Source organism: Heterocephalus glaber, unplaced genomic scaffold (assembly GCF_053883595.1).
Source record: "Heterocephalus glaber isolate CG9 unplaced genomic scaffold, H.glaber_assembly_v1.0 deba00001764, whole genome shotgun sequence".
Classification (NCBI taxonomy): Eukaryota; Metazoa; Chordata; class Mammalia; order Rodentia; family Bathyergidae; genus Heterocephalus; species Heterocephalus glaber.
In genome coordinates this window covers 4,009,633-4,015,218 of record NW_028258461.1, presented here as the reverse complement: position 1 = coordinate 4,015,218, position 5,586 = coordinate 4,009,633, and the positions used below count along the sequence as shown (strand labels likewise).

The 5,586-nt window shown below is 37.7% G+C and overlaps 1 pseudogene; it reads right to left on the bottom strand.

The window, feature by feature from the left end:
- Nucleotides 1–1,150: 1,150 nt before the first annotated feature.
- Nucleotides 1,151–2,032, bottom strand: LOC101719102 (cyclin-G1 pseudogene; annotated as a pseudogene).
- Nucleotides 2,033–5,586: the final 3,554 nt, after the last annotated feature.

Genomic DNA, 5,586 nt, shown 5'->3' with positions numbered 1-5,586 from the left:
CTAGTTGTGATGTTTGGAGTGTTCATAACTTAAATCCATTATAACTTTATGGAGTCCATAGTCCAGAGTTGTGGAGAAGGGCTTTACAGAAATTGTTTTGTGCTGCAATAATACTATTTACGTAAAGAACAAAAAAACCCAACTTATCAAAATTTCATCTAAATACTACTAGCCATTAAAAGTAAATTTTTCATACCTAAGTTTCATAATCACATGTAGATGTGTTAAATGTTAACATTTAGTTTTGAGCAGGAAAAGACAAATCTTTACTGTAAGTTAATTAATTTTTTTGGACCAGGGATCGAACTCGGGTCCTTGTGCTTGTGCAGCAGGCGGTGAAACCACTGAGCTAAATCCCTGGCCCTAAGTTAATTAATTTAGATGGCAAGAACATATAAAATATGTGCAATGACTGAATTTTCATTTTTTATGAATATAATTACTTTCTAGTAATTCAGTTACATTAACAGGAGGTTGAGGCATATTGGCAATTTTCAGAAACCCAAAAGAGATCATGTGGTTTGTATTATTTTTCCTTTAGGTGTAACATTTAAGTTCATAATCATTCTGCTTATAAGCTAACAGTCTCAAATTAGTTCATATGTGGATCAAATTTTTGGTCCTATTATAACTTTAAATGAGCTAGAGCTTGGGGCTATATTTAGCAAAATGTGCAATAAAAAACATTACTTCAGCACTACTTTAAAAATTCAGGTTATTAAAGAGCATGTTGCTTTCCAACCTGTTAATTTAATGAAATGGTTAACATATATATCACAGATTGGAAACTCCTTAGGGCGTTTTTGTTTTTTTAAAATTTTTTTGAGACAGGATCTTGCTATGTAGTTCATGCTGACCTTGAACTCACTATGTAGCCCAGGCTGGCCTCAAACTCATGGCAGTCCTCCTGCTTCAACCTCCCAAGTGCTAGGATTACAGTCGTGCACTACAATGCCCGGCACTTAGGATGTTGTAACATATATGTAGCAAATGCCCTCAAATGTTAGCTGAGTAGATTAGTTATACCAATTTTTCCCTTTTGCTATTCCAAGTCCAGTTGGTTTAGTTGAAGATAATATTCCAATACTTCAACTGTAGAAGAAAATTATACAATTTTCTCTATACAGAGAATAACAACCAAATTTACCAATTAAGGAACTGTTTCAGGAATTGTTGGAAGGTGAGTTATTCTATAGTAATTATGCTTCAGTTACCAAGCAGTTTGCCCAGAAACAATCCACTTCAACTTCTGAACGTTTGGTTTGGAACACTTGTTTGATGAATATTCAGTTAAACACTTGGATACAAGCTCTTACCAGAAGGACAGATCTCTGCCATTTATCTTGGAATGTTTCTGAAGACATTCTCCTCCTTCTGTTAACTCTACACACTTCTGTGCTTGGATCTCCAGTGCAATGATCGATAAGGCCAACACAGAAGGGTTTGCTTTAGAAAATATGATCCTGCAGTAACATGCCTTAAGCTGAGGTAGTCTTTCAAAATTTAGGCTGTTTTTCCATTCAAATGACAAGCTCTCTTGAATGAGTGAATAATAGAGTTGTAGAAATTGAAAGGCAGTGGTAGCTTTGACTTTCCAACACACTTTCTCCAATACAATCTTTTCCATTCGCATCAAGTCTGAAACCATGAACCAATACTGACTTATTCAGATCAAGTCAGTTGCCAATGGGACATTTCTTTCCTCTTCTATTGATTTTACAGGCAAATAAAAGCAGCTCAGTCCAACACACCCGAGGTGCTTGGGCTGTACCTTCATTTTAGATGAGAATCTGTCCAGTAAATTCACAGCTAGAGAAAATGTCTCCATATCAAAGCCAAAGAACTGAGTTAGACTAAGAAGATCTTTTACTTCAGAGTCCCTCAGTCTTGCAGTCATTCTAAGGCCATTGTTATGTGCGGATTCAATTAGTCTCAAGCCGCAGACCTTTGACTGACATCTAGCCTCCTGTTCCAACAGGGTATTCAGCTGGTGTAGCAGTTTCTGGGAGTTAGTCATCAGTACTTCTATCATCTTGGTAGTGACTGCAGCTCCTCAGCATGATCACCCTCCCAGGGCCTGCTCCCACCTCGCCCCACAATTCCTACAGGATACAAGAGGCCTAGGAGGTGAGGACACTCTAGGGCAGGACGGGAGAGGCTTGGGGAGGGAGAACTGTCCTGGGTGGAGACTACATTGCCCTCTTCCTGGACTGTCAGACCTCAGCGAAGGGCCACAGTTGTATTCTATAGGTTGGAAGAGCACCGTTTTATTTCTGTGAGGTCATCTTAAAAATACATGGCTGTCAAACTAATGTTAGAGTGTTCTTATTACATAGCTGTGATGCTTACTAGATTCGAAACAAATCAAAGAGGAGTGACAAAATTTAACTAATTTCTGTATAGTCAGTCCTAATTTTGAAATTATTGGGCAGCTCTTACAATGATTACCACCTATGAAAGATATTTATTAATTTTTCAGCATATGTTTTATTATTAAGAGGAAATTCATGGTGTACTTCTAAGAAGTATGCCAAATTAGAATTATGCTTGACATTTTTATGTCTAAAAGGATTTGTTTTTATATCAAGAATGAATATATCTGGCTCAGAAAAGTTGCAAATGCATTTTGAGCAATGCGACCATCACTGGACTATGTGTGGATTCTCCCAAGGGGACTACTTGGAAGGATGGTACTCATTTAGATGTATAAATTCTGGTTTGTTTGCTTTGAAAATGTCCAATTATTTTTATTCATGACTCCTCTATGCTCTTATATATCATTTTAATGCATATCTGCAGGTTTTCCTTAAAATAAATGTAGAGTTGGGAAAAATATCTTTTAAGTATCATGTTGCAGATAGTCCTTTCCAATTAATGGAGCTAAGATAGTATTAAAAGTTCCTACTTGTTAGAGGTATAAAGTAAGTCTCATGCTGAGTGGTGACAGGCTAGTATAATGGAAAAAAACGGAACCCTATACAAGGACTCAGATACTTTGGTGCTAAAATTGGATTTTCCTTGTAATATCAAGAAAATCTGAATAAACCACTTTATAATGCCTTTCATTTATTTTTTTCTTTTCCTATTTGTTTATACACTTACTTCTATCCCATTTTTAAACATTAAAATGACCATTAAGTTCTACTCAGTTTAGAGATTCTAAATACTGGTAAAAATTAGTTCCTTTTCAAAAATCTTTCAAATTAAGTTGATAAAATCATAAACCATTTCAACATTAAAGTCTAAGAATTCAATCTTCCTATTTACATTATAAATGCATTGTGAATATATAACAAAAAGGCTTAGATGAAAATACTTTATGAATTATAAGTTGCTGTCCACATATACAAGTATTAGTATGAGACCTGTCTTAATCTATGTGGGCTGCTAGACAAACTACCATAAAGTGTGTTGCTTATAAACACAAAATTATTTCTCACTGTTTTGGTGGATAGAAAGTGCTAGATTAAGGTACCAACAGATTTTATGCCTGCTAAAGCACTTCTTCCTGATTCATAGATGGCCATTATTATGGTTTATATCTAGGTATCCCCCTAAAACACCATGCACTCATCGGTGGGGCTTTTGGAAGGTGATTGGATCATGGGTGATTGGATCATGGGTGATTGGATCAGCAATGAGGTAGTCCACTGATGAGTTTATAGCTACTTGTGATTTGGAAGGTGAAGCCTGGTGGAAGGAGCTGGGTGACTGGGAATGGGGCCTGGAAAACTATGTCTCCTTCCTTTCTCCCTTTATGCCTCTCTACTTCCTGCCTGCCTTGCCATGGACTGTTTCTCCTCTGTGATGCCTCTCTACCATGCCACCCTGCCTTGGAGCCAGCTAACTACAAACTGAAATCTCTATAAACTGTGAGCCAAAATAAACCTTTTCTTCTTAGAATTGTGGGTGCCAGGTATGGTGTCCCAGTGACAAGAAAGCAACGAAGACACCCATCTTCTCACTGTCATCACATAGTGAAAGGAGAGAGGGAGCTCTTTGTGGATTATTTTATAAGGACACTGATCTCATTCCTGAGGACTTTATCCACATGACATAATCACCTCCCAAAGTTCCCACTTCAAAAACCTGTCATGTTGAGGTTTTTAACATGTGAAGTTTTGGAGGACAGACACAGTCTGTACAACTCTACAAAAAATATAATTACAGCACTGAATCTAGTGTATTGCCCTTACAGGAAGTATTTTTCTCCGGAAGTAGACATTTTTCTCATTTTTATTTGAAGTCCTTCAGAATAATGAAATGGGACACAAAAGAGAAAGGGAGAATAAAGATTTGGAATAACATAGAATAAGGTTGAAAAGTTAAGAAAGGTAGTTAGGAATGTTTTATGTGAAGTTCTAGAATAGGAATGCAGACACAATCAAGACAATTTGAATTCATATTGGGGAATGCTCAAAGAAGACCACAAGACCTGGGCAAGAGTGGATGGGAGGATGGAGTGGAACCCAAGAATGGGAGTGTCATACTTTCTCCTATCAGTTCCTTACCATAGATGTGTGGAAATCGTATGATATTGAGTGAATATAGCTTTGCCCCTCTGAAACTTGGGTTGAAATTCATTTTGTCATTGTGAGGTATTAAAAGGGTAGAAAATTAATCTAACTATGGTTTTCAGAGATGAGGCCTTTGAAAAGTGGTAAGTTACCATGAGTACATACTGGTGGCTTTAAAGAAGAGGGAGAGAGATAAGAGGACATACCCATGCATTGACAGTCCTTTTCCATGTGACACTTCATGTGGCTTCAGGACTCACGTAGGCATTGTTCCATTAAGGAGGAAAATTGCCAGAAATTTGGTGACAAAATTGGAACAAAGGCCATCCTTGCTACACAATTATAAAGAATTTAATCTAACTATGTCTGTGTCCTAGAGCTTCATGGAAGGTCAAATTTAAGAATAATGAAGAAACAGCAGAAAAATAGATAGGGCTATGTTTTGTGTGTGTGTGTGTGTGTGTGTGTGTGTGTGTGTGTGTGGTCTTTATTTTAATTTGAGAACAAAGGAAAATAGAATGCAAAGATTTGGATATTTCCCAGCCTAACTGGGGAAGGAGTGAGAAAAAAGAAGTAAAAAGTTTGTAACGCTGTGGCAAGCTACAGCTTTCTCAAGAGAATAACTGGGTTGCTAATTGTCAAGACAGGGTAAGAGGCCAGAAGTCATTGCAGAAATCCGTAAGGCTGCCTCTCCTACCATAGGCCCAGAGCCATTCTCAGTCAGAAGGGTTTCACAGAAAGGGGATCCTTCACATTTTCACTGCCCAGGACCCCCTTGTTTTCTGGCAATGCACTGTCTGGCTACAGTGGTGGTTCAAGCAAGTTCAGATACTGCTTGTGCTGGTGGCAGACTTATTAACAATTTTGTGATTCTTGGTGTTTTTTTTTTTTTTTTGCAAATGTGTAAAATGGAAGAGTTATGGAATTATGGTGAATTCTACCTGGATTTTAAAAAATGTGGAAAGCCAGAGAGAAGTTTCTGGCAGTCAGAGCCCCTAATGAAGAGTGCCCACATGAACTATGGGAGGAGAACCACACTGGGGACCCCAGAAAGGGAGAGCTAGACGCA